Below are 12,118 nucleotides of genomic sequence, written 5' to 3'. Positions count from 1 at the left end.
ACCTCCAAAGTCAGATGCATTCCCACCCCCCAAAAAATAGAGATTCAAAACTCTATTTGTCTCCGCTCTCCACGTCATGCAGATCACACCCGCCTTCCTGAAATGACAAGTATTGAGCACGCTTGTTCTCCCCGTATTCGAGCACCCTTCTGATGGAAAAGTGAAATTTTGCCAATGACTTCTTCCGACTCCCTTTCCGCTGTTTTTCCCCTACTCGCCTCTGCTGTTGACTGCTGCTCTGGCGTTTAGACAATGCTTGCCTCAAGACAATAAGAACTGCTATATCAGCATCTGTGAGCGCAGCACACAGCTGTGCAAGCGACTGAGTGTGTGAGCGAGTCTCTGGATGTGTCTGTGCCGCACGTCCGTCTCGTGGAGCCGCAGTTAGTCTGCTCTCTTTAGCCGTGAGCGGTACTTCGTGCATCTTCATCTGTCTGTGGTGACACTGCATTCACCTGACCTGGCTTGTCACCATCCACAGAAAGGGATGTTGGGAGTTCCTGGGGCGTGGCGTTATCCGACCACACCTCTGTCTCTTGCTCACTGATTATTTCCCTTCCTCTTCTCTCATTCGCTTTTGCTACCACGACTCAATCTGCTGCAGCGATGGAGAGAAAGTTAGCAGGGAAGCAACAGTTCCATGAGCCGTTCTTTTCTAAACATTTGCTTTCAAATTAGCCATCACTCATCATTCCGTCTGTTTTTTGTTCACGTTGTTTTTGCACGAGATTAGGGATGTTGTTGTTATGCATTCGGTTCCTTTTCATTTCCTCTGCACAGAGGAAATGAAAATGTCTGATTATTTCTTTCTCACAGACTGCAAAATGTGACAGAACACCGGACAAAAGACAAACTCATGAAGAAACTAGAGCATCACACTCCCCCCTCACTATCCACAAAACCAATGTCTATTTTACACACTCCTGTGTAGGGTTGGATTTCTGAGGTGAACATTTTTCCCATGTGTGGCATCTATAAGCAGAGCAGGTAGCTCAGTGTGATATGGAGTTTGGTTACCATTATGTAGACCTTCATTCAATATCCAGTCACACGTAGACGTTTCATCTGCTTTGTCTCAGTCCACCCATCCGTAAATGAGTACTGGCCTTGGGCGGGGTATGTAACCTTCTTCAGACTGGAATCCTGTCCAGGGGTAGAGATAGACTCACATCTGCTTCACACTGTAGAATCTGGACATACATAGGCACTGCCCTCAGGGCCTATGTGGGGCTTCTTACTTATATTAGGATTTTTATTGTTCAATAAAGATCAAATCATATTTATATAGCGCCAAATCACAACAAACCCCCAAGGTGCTTTATATTGTAAGGCAAAAGCCATACAATAATTACAGAAAAACCCCAACAGTCAAAACGACCCCCTATGACCAAGCACTTGGCGACAGTGGGAAGTAAAACTCCCTTTTAACAGGAATAAACCTCCAGCAGAACCAGGCTCAGGGAGGGGGAAAAAGACATGCTGTGGAGGGGAGCAGAGATCAATCACTAATGATTAAATGCAGAGTGGTGCATACAGAGCAAAAAGAGAAAGAAACACTCAGTGCATCATGGGAACCTCCCAGCAGTCTAAGTCTATAGCAGCATAACTAAGGGATGGTTCAGGGTCACCTGATCCAGCCCTAACTATGAGCTCTTTCAAAAAGGAAAGTTTTAAGCCTAATCTTAAAAGTAGAGAGGGTGTCTGTCTCCCTAATCTGAATTGGGAGCTGGTTCCAGAGGAGAGGAGCCTGAAAGCTGAAGGCTCTGCCTCCCATTCTACTCTTACAAACCCTAGGAACTACTTGAAAGCCTGCAGTCTGAGAGCGAAGTGCTCTATTGGGGTGATATGGTATTATGAGGTCCCTAAGATAAGATGGGACCTGATTATTCAAAACCTTATAAGTAAGAAGAAGAATTTTAAATTCTATTCTGGAATTAACAGGAAGCCAATGAAGAGAAGCCAACATGGGTGAAATATGCTCTCTCCTTCTAGTCCATGTCAGTACTCTAGCTGCAGCATTTTGAATTAACTGAAGGCTTTTCAGGGAACTTTTAGGACAACCTGATAATAATGAATTACAATAGTCCAGCCTAGAAGAAATAAATGCATGAATTAGCTTTTCAGCATCACTCTGAGACAAGACCTTTCTAATTTTAGAGATAATGCGCAATGCAAAAAAGCAGTCCTACATATTAGCTTAATATGCGCATTGAAGGACATATCCTGATCAAAAATGACTCCAAGATTTCTCACAGTATTACTGGAGGTCAGGGTAATGCCATCCAGAGTAAGGATCTGGTTAGACACCATGTTTCTAAGATTTGTGGGGCCAAGTACAATAACTTCAGTTTTATCTGAATTTAAAAGCAGGGAATTAGAGGTCATCCATGTCTTTATGTCTGAAAGACATTCCTGCAGTTTAACTAATTGGTGTGTGTCCTCTGGCTTCATGGATAGATAAAGCTGGGTATCATTTGCGTAACAATGAAAATTTAAGCAATGCTTTCTAATAATACTGCCTAAGGGAAGCATGTATAAAGTGAATAAAATTGGTCCTAGCACAGAACCTTGTGGAACTCCAAAATTAATTGAATTCTAAAACCTGACTGAAACTCTTCAAATAGACCATTCCTCTGCAGATGATCAGTTAGCTGTTTTACAACTACCCTTTCAAGAATTTTTGAGAGAAAAGGAAGGTTGGAGATTGGCCTATAATTAGCTAAGATAACTGGGTCACGTGATGGCTTTTTAAGTAATGGTTTAATTACTGCCACCTTAAAAGCCTGTGGTACATAGCCAACTAATAAAGATAGACTGATCATATTTAAGATCGAAGCATTAATTAATGGTAGGGCTTCCTTGAGCAGCCTGGTAGGAATGGAGTCTAATAGACATGTTGATGGTTTGGAGGAAGTGACTAATGAAAGTAACTCAGACAGAACAATCGGAGAGAAAGAGTCTAACCAAATACCAGCATTACTGAAAGCAGTCTAACATAAAGATATGTCTTTGGGATGGTTATGAATAATTTTTTCTCTAATAGTTAAAATTTTATTTGCAAAGAAAGTCATGAAGTCATTACTAGTTAAAGTTAAAGGAATACTCGGCTCAATAGAGCTCTGACTCTTTGTCAGCCTGGCTACAGTGCTGAAAAGAAACCTGGGGTTGTTCTTATTTTCTTCAATTAGTGATGAATGGTAAGATGTCCTAGCTTTACGGAGGGCTTTTTTTATAGAGCAACAGACTTTTTTCCAGGCTAAATGAAGATCTAAATTAGTGAGACGCCATTTCCTCTCCAACTTACGGATTATCTGCTTTAAGCTGCGAGTTTGTGGGTTAAACCACGGAGTCAGGCACTTCTGATTTAAGGATCTCTTTTTCAAAGGAGCTACAGCATCCAAAGTTGTGCTCAATGAGGATGTAAAGCTATTGACGAGATAATCTATCTCACTCACAGAGTTTAGGTAGCTACTCTGCACTGTGTTGGTATATGGCATTGAAGAACATAACAAAGAAGGAATCATATCCATAAACCTAGTTACAGCGCTTTCAGAAAGACTTCTACTGTAATGAAACTTATTCCCCACTGCTGGGTAGTCCATTAAAGTAAATGTAAATGTTATTAAGAAATGATCAGACAAAAAGGGGTTTTCAGGGAATACTGTTAAGTCTTCAATTTCTATGCCATATGTCAGAACAAGATCTAAAGTGCGGTTAAATGGTGGGTTGGCTCTTTTACATTTTGAGCGAAGCCAACTGAGTCTAATAATAGATTAAATGCAGTGTTGAGGCCGTCATTCTCAGCATCTATGTGGATGTTAAAATCACCCACTATAATTATCTTATCTGAGCTAAGCACTAAGTCAGACAAAAGGTCTGAAAATTCACAAAGAAACTCACAGTAACGACCAGGTGGACGATAGATAACAACAAATAAAACTGTTTTTTGAGACTTCCAATTTGGATGGACAAGACTAAGAGTCAAGCTTTCAAATGAATTAAAGCTCTGTCTGGGTTTTTGATTAATTAATAAGCTGGAATGGAAGATTGCTGCTAATCCTCCGCCTCGGCCCGTGCTACGAGCATTCTGGCAGTTAGTGTGACTCGGGGGTGTTGACTCATTTAAACTAACACATTCATCCTGCTGTAACCAGGTTTCTGTAAGGCAGAATAAATCAATATGTTGATCAATTATTATATCATTTACTAACAGGGACTTAGAAGAGAGAGACCTAATGTTTAATAGACCACATTTAACTGTTTTAGTCTGTGGTGCAGTTGAAGGTGCTATATTATTTTTTCTTTTTGAATTTTTATGCTTAAATAGATTTTTGCTGGTTATTGGTGGTCTGGGAGCAGGCACCGTCTCTACGGGGATGGGGTAATGAGGGGATGGCAGGGGGAGAGAAGCTGCAGAGAGGTGTGTAAGACTACAACTCTGCTTCCTGGTCCCAAATCGGGATAGTCACGATTTGGAGGGTTTAATAAAATTGGCCAGATTTGTAGAGATGAGAGCTGCTCCATCCAAAGTGGGATGGATGCCGTCTCTCCTAACAAGACCAGGTTTTCCCCAGAAGCTTTGCCAATTATCTATGAAGCCCACCTCATTTTTAAAGATCCACAGTGAAGAAACTACCAGAACATTCTTCGAAGACCTAAATTGGTAAATTTGAAAAATCACTGGCCACTTTTCTTCAAACATGGCATGATTAACATACTGATGATCACAAAATACAACCCCAAATAAGTAAAAGTTGGGACCGGGATGAACAACGCAAATTAACAACATCCACTGTGATTCTTTCATTGACTTCTATTTGATATCAGACAGTACGAACCCAAGATATTTCATTTTGGGTGGCTCAGGTGGATTAGTGGTTAGTACTATTGCATAATAGCAAGAAGGTCCTGGGATTGCTTCTCACGTAGGTTCCCTCTACCTACGTATTTTGATATATTAGTATGGTTGTTTATATTTTTCTGACTTTTTTGTGGGTGCCAATGAGTTCACCTTATTTCAGTACAGTGATAAAATTAGCTTATTGATACTGTATTAAATGGACAATCCCAGAAATCACATTACTTATTTGTTAGTTTTTGTTTTGTTTTTTAATGAGTAATTTTTACACTTTTAGTCTAATCAAAAATGTGCATTGACTCGGATTAATATATGTTATTGTCCAAAATATTTTTGTCACCCTAGAGTTTTATTTTATTTTATTTTATTTGTAAATGCAACACCTGGCTTTGTTTTTTCATTGTCAATGAGGCAACAGAAAATGGAATATCCATAAACTCATATTCCAACAAAAATCACATAGAATTTGTTTTTCTTTCATTAAAGAAAGTTACTGTTGCTGATCATTAAGAATATAATAAATTGTAACATCAATAATGAAATAATTGGCTGTTAAAATACAAACAGATTTTCTTAGAAATTACAGCAGACCACCTAAAATAAATTGTTTTTCATGGTGAAAAATTGTGTTTCACTTGTTTATTTTCATTTTTTTATTATTACTTTTATTTATTTTTTTATTTTAACTCGCACAATATGTGACTGAAACTTTTGCACATCACTGTATTTCTGACTGGTGCATTCTCTCTCTCTCTCTCCTCTCTCTCTCTCTCTCTCTCTCTCTCTCTCTCTCTCTCTCTCGCTCTCTCTCTCTCGCTCTCTCTCTCGCTTGCTCGCTCTCTGCTGCACAGATTTTCACCTTTCACACGTCCAAACAAGCCGCTACATTATTTTTTCCCCCTCAGTTACACTCTTAAACCTAAACAGCTGTCTTAGTCGCTCCTGACAGATCACATATCCTAAGATAGTTACAAGTATCAGCAAGTTTACTGGAAAACATAAAAAAGTTAATTTCACCATTCCGGTTATATGATTTATAAAATAGCTGCCAGTAATGGTAACGTGCATCTTAATTATATGCGTTGCACTAAAACACTGAAAAACCTAGTCATTTTAAATTTGGACGAAGACATAAAGAATCATTAGGTACTTTGTGTTCTGCTTAAAAAATAAGTGATTTTGTTGGTGGTGTTGTGTAAGTGCTGACAGCAGTAGGTGGGTGATCTGGTGAGATGGCCACCTGCACTGTCTGCCACATCCACACAAAACACAGGGGGGGCAAAGTCAGCGTGGATGAGTCACGGTGAGAGAAAGAGAGAGAGAGAGAGAGCGAGAGAGAGAGAGAGCGTATTCAAATCGGTGCTTAGTCTTCAGTTTTCCTGCAAAACTGTGGGGTGTAGGGGACTTCCCACTGGGTCAAAACTTTCAATCCCTGGAAAGGCTCCAGTTCAGTTTCATCGAGTTGCACAAATACATACACACAGACTCACACAAAGGCGTCATTGTGTGTGACCCCGGGACAGGGATGAGGCAGGTCAAACTGGCGCGTCATTCCTATAAGCAGATGAAAAAGGCATCAACGTCACGTGGTAATGAGTGACCTCGACTGCACAAAGCAGGCGCACACTGACTGATACACGTCCCGGCTTTCATCTTCCGCTCACGTTGCTTTGCTAACTGGCGTGTTGATCTGATGCCTGATCTGCCAACGCACATAACAAACCACAGTGGAGCTCATTTAGCTCACAGTTAGCTGTGGGGTGAGCCTGACCATGCTGTCGATCTCTCTTTGGAGGGTTTTGTGTGACAAAGTGCCGGTGTATTTGGGGTGAACACATGACTCCCGCTGCTCTGGAGATAAAGGCGCGATAGCCCAGCATGACAATCATCGGAGTAACTGCACACCTGCCGGTGACAGAGTGGAAACATGGCCAACGGCTGCTTCTCATACATCGGATAAAATACCTGCCATGCTGGTTTAATCCCTCCTTTGCACATGAAGGAGGCCCGTGCATGCTTTTAGCAACAACTAAAGAAGAAATCCATCAAAGGGGTTAGACAGTGCACTAAAAGCAAATATTCCTTGTGCTGGCGTCAGTGACTGTAGGGCTTCTACTGGAAAAAAGGTAGATGAGTGGGGGAGTGAATTAGTCCATCACAGCTATCAATGCTGTCATCTCATAACTAGTGGCGGATACTGATATAGGGGATATGGTCACCCGCTCAGGGTGTCAACTTGTAGGGGGCGGCACCATGCTTTCCTTACGCAAACTGGTTTTCGATCATTTTTTTGCCATGTTAAGCCTATCCATGTCACATTACGGTGTAGGGAGTGATGGCCTGATCACACGGCAACCAGCAATAGCTGGATGAAGGATAAAAAGTCAAAGATTGTCAAGAAAATGTGGACAAAAGATCCTGCACCTTTCCCGTCTTCAGAAAGTCTGCCAATCAAGCAAAATCAAACAGAACTTAAAATGAAATTTGTTAACAATGTCTGTGAAGTCTACAACGAAGGTTTGAACAAAAGGAACGAAACAAAACCAAAACTAACAGCAGAAAAACAAAGCGAACGTCTACGTCGATGCTTTCAATTAAATCAAAATGAAACATTAGCCATCATGTGATCAAAAGTGGGTATAAAACCAAACTGTCTCTGGTGCTGGATCCATGGCCTCATCCACCATCTCTGTCGCTGTCCCCTTCGCCATCGCTGCCGGGCCTGCAGGTACATGTTGACCATGAGTTTGTCATCATCAACTTCGACCTGAAGAACAGCCATCTCATACACATCAATAAGGTGGGCTGGCTCATCGCCATGCTGGGGATCATCACCGTCCATGGCATCAGCCATGGGGAACTGTCCACCAGAGTGTCAGATGAAAGCTATACTCCCAAAAACACACACACGCAGGCAAACCCAGCTACAAACGGTTTAAAGGTGTGTAAATAGTTAAAGTAGTTGATAAAAAGTTGTTAACACTATTGTTTCTTATGGAAATGTTACTTTTTTGTCCAAAACACGAACAATTCATTAGTGATACAAGGATGTTTCATTCAGCTCATCAAAGGTTTAGTTACTGATTGGTTCAGATATCATTGCGTTTGTCAACCTTCGTTCAATACATTTGACTTGGGAGGTTGAAAGAAGTTGGATGAAATGCTAACATGATGAAAACTAAGCAAATGAAAAGAAACTGACAAGTACGACAGCAAAATTAAATACGGACGAATTGAGGTTGTTGGCAGTATTTGATGAGACAGGAGTTAACTTTGACGCACCAAATCAATTGCAAAGCAACTTTGTTTTGCCAGTGTCGACTCGTACCCCATAGATGTGTCTGCCACCTGCTGGATGGCTAGTGAATACTGGACGGATTATGGATTATTACAGTCATCTTTGGTTAAGCAGTCAGTCTGGTCTGTGTTAGCTTGATCTCATCAGATCTCAGAAGCTAAGCAGTGTGGGGCCTGGTTAGTACTTGGATGGGAGACCTCTTTGGAACACCAGCGACTGTGTGTGTGTTTCTCAGGGTAAAACTGGAGTTGCGTAAGGAAGGGCATCCGGCATAAAACTTGTGCCAAATACCAATGCGGATCTCACTGTATCTGCTGTGGTGACCACGAACAAGCAGTAGTGTCCGAAAGGACGACAGCAACAGCAATCATCTTTGGTTAAATTTACATGCAATGTGTCTGACAGTTGCTGAGCAATGGGTGTGTTGTGTACTTGTTGTGTACTGTTGAGTACGCTTCTGCCCAATGGCGCCTAATTTCACACAAGCAACAGCTAACGAGCAAAACTAGCAACACTTGACAAACATGATGCCCAATGTCTAAGCAAATAATGGATGAAGTAAACAACAGAACAGCAAACTGAATCCAGAATTATAGAATAGATATAACGTGCGGCTGGGGATGATGCCAACACTTTACTTTGGTCCTGCAAATCAGTGATGGCAAAATTGAAGCAGTGTTCCAGGATGTTTTGAAACCTTTGCAATGCCAGTATCAAGGACATCACAACCATACAGTAAGACAGGAAGCACCAGGACCATAAAGACTTGGACCTCCATTCTTCTGCAACAATATGGACATCACCAAAACACCCCTGTCACCTGATGTCATGTCGGAATTAAATAAACACAAAACAGTGCCAAGAGAAAAGATAAGTTGAAGCAGGACTTCCAGCATGAGATGAGATGAGATGAGATATACTTTATTGATCTCACAGTGGAGAAATGATGTTCACACTCCAGTTACCTCAGACAGCAATTAGTCCACAATTATTACTTGTTTACCGTAATAATGGCACACATCAGAATTAAAGACAGCACATACACATTTGACATTGTTTATGTGCACTAAATTTGAAGAAGTCCATTATCCGAATTGAGGCAAGTGGGTGAAGGTCATGCAGCAACCCTGAGTTGCGCCACCGTCAGCTTGGGGGGGGGACCAGCTGCAGTTAAAACCGCACCGCCCCCACAGAAGGGAAGGGGTGACGTGAGCAGAAGCCGGAGTGGGGGGAGGTGTGTATGATGGGGGTAGGAAGGGGTGGGGAGAGGGAATGGAACATGCTTCAGTCCTGTGAAACAGTTTATTGACTTTGTGAGTTGAGATAAGAAAACAGCCAAATAATCACCAAGGCCTGAAGACATTCCTTTGGAAGAAAACAGTCGGGCAATTTATCCTTTAGGCTGATAAGCCTGCCATGTTGTGGTTTGAGCAGTGAAAAACACTTTTAACAGCTTCACTTGAACAACCAAATCCCAATTATGAATTAAGAATATTCCCAATTATGAATTAAGAATATTCCCCGGCCTCCGAAATCTTCATCTTCATCTGCAAGGCGCGTATCTGCTCCAAGATGTCACCCAATTTGCATCTGAGTTCAAGAGTCATCGCAGTCTGAGAATGCACTGCCTTGCCCACCTCGTTAATCATGACAGTCAAGCGACGGGCCGTGGTTCTTGATGCCGCCGTCTTGCCAATTTTCCGGTAGATCAGGGCAGCACATAAGCCAAAAGGTACCAGCCCTGCTACCATAAAACCAAATATGAATAAATCCTCATCCTACTCAACGGAGAAAGGCGCCAAGCATGCCACATGCCAAGACCCTCAGGAGTCGAGAACATAGCCCGCAGGATACGTTCCATCTGGGCAGGTAGGAACCCCCCTGTCCTGACCTTCTTGTAGAAAAGATGGTGTCAATAGCGTTCAGAGACCAGCTGATCAGTTCCATGGTTAATCCAACAGTAGTCCAATAGAACCACTATCCAATATAATTTGAGGAATTCACAGTCTGGTGAAGTAGGGACTTGAAGGTTAAAGCAGAGAGCAGCGATAAGGGAGAGTGGAGGAGATGCGACCACCCTCGTCGGAGTTCCAAGCTGAAGTGAAGCATGTGAACAACTACAACAACAAAAGTGGGCAAGACTGCAAACCAAAAGAATACTGGTCCCGAGACCATCACAGACCAGTGTTATGCCACTTTCTGCTGCAGTGTGCTTTCGTTTTTGTTGTTGTCTGTTTGTTTTTTGGGGTTTTTTTTGCTGAAATATTTTGCACTGCAAAGGCTACTGCAATTGGCAAGTCTGGAGTCAGGTAAACAATTAATGAAATGCAGATATTTTAAGAGTTTGCAGTACCTAGCACTATATTATGTTAGTAATCCAGTAATAAGCCATACTAAACGCAAAACATAAATCACTCCTGCTTTTGCCTTCTGACTAGCCTGCCCATGTTGACACCTAGCAATAGTTAGCAAGAAAACTTTTGGTGCCTTGCATCTAATGTTAGATTTTGCTTGCTAGCTATCACTAGCAAGATGCTTGCTGTTGTTGTGAGCCTGGTGGGACTTTATTGCAGTGTACACAACAGCTGAGAAAGCCAGTTACTGGGCCTTCTCTGTAAACTTTTGGAAAATCTTGGGATTAGGTCAAGTTCCTGCAGTGGAAAAGGGGCTATTGAATGCCTGGTTCTTAGTCTTGATCCAGGACAATCACAAACCCAGACACTCAGATTACTCACTCAGCTTCTTTCCACTGAATGATTACAAGCTGGCTGCTGATGAGGGCCTTGATCTTACAGATTGAACCACTAATCGTCAGTCACTCAGTGGAGAGCAGTGCTGATGGAGGATGGCTAGGCTAAGGTAAGCAGCTAACTCTATAATCGGTTTCTTTACATTTGATGAGGTAAGAATGTATGTTTATCTCTGCATGGATCTTCTTATGGTATTTTTGCCTAGCCTATGGTCTCAAGAAGCAGTTCACTGAAAGTGTTTTTAGCTTGTCCCATCCAATAACAATGTATAGCTGGCTAGCTCATTTACATTCTAAATCAATATAAGAAGTTTCATTTTTGATATATAGTATATCATAATATTAATAATATTAGTTTCATTTTTCTACAGAGTAAAAAGACAACCCCCAGATGTTCTTAAACCAGACCCTAGAATCCAAAATCCCTGATTACCCCTTTCAGGAGATACAGGCTGGCCACCCTCCCTCTCCCTTTCAAGGCTGGCATCCACTTTGTCTTGTTCCCACAGACTCTGTGGGTGTGTCACACAAACCATAGACTGTCTTAGTGGGCGTGTCTTATTAAGTAGTTCAGATACTGACTTATGTGATGTGTCACACATGTCTAAAATTTACCAATTTATATTTATAACAGTACAAATTTTACACACAAACAGAAAGATGAGACCTTGTGGATCTTCAGCATAAAATTCAAAGATTATTTAACTGTAACAGATGAACAAAAAAAAATGCATAATATGACCACTTTAATTCTGAGCAGTCCTGCAACACATTTATTTTTTGATCCAGTGTGTGCGGCTGAGTTCCCACTTTGTTTTTAACATATCAGCAAGCCAACTGAATTTGTGTTATGGAGGTGTGAAAACAGTTATGTCAGGTACTTAGGTGGAAAACTGATGACATCACTGGCATGATTTCATGATGATGAGTGATTGACTTTGTGCACAACCTCGGCAGCTCCCTTTGGCTCTAGTCTGACATCTAGTGCCAGGCTGGATACGTGACCTCCTGTAACAATCAGGCTGTGCAACATGAGGTTGGAGGTGTGGAGTGAGTTTTCCTGTCTGTGCCAAAATATTCCTCATTGCCACTCTCCTTGTATCTTGCTTAAATCTGTTTCCATTGATGTAATGACGTCAGCCAGTGTTGCAGTCACTTGCAAATAACAGGTTGTCTGCAAGACACAGTGTTTTTTAGGTGGGTTGACCCTCTG

Source organism: Thalassophryne amazonica, chromosome 20, assembly GCF_902500255.1.
Source record: "Thalassophryne amazonica chromosome 20, fThaAma1.1, whole genome shotgun sequence".
Lineage (NCBI taxonomy): Eukaryota > Metazoa > Chordata > Actinopteri > Batrachoidiformes > Batrachoididae > Thalassophryne > Thalassophryne amazonica.
Note: the sequence above shows the minus strand (reverse complement) of the source record.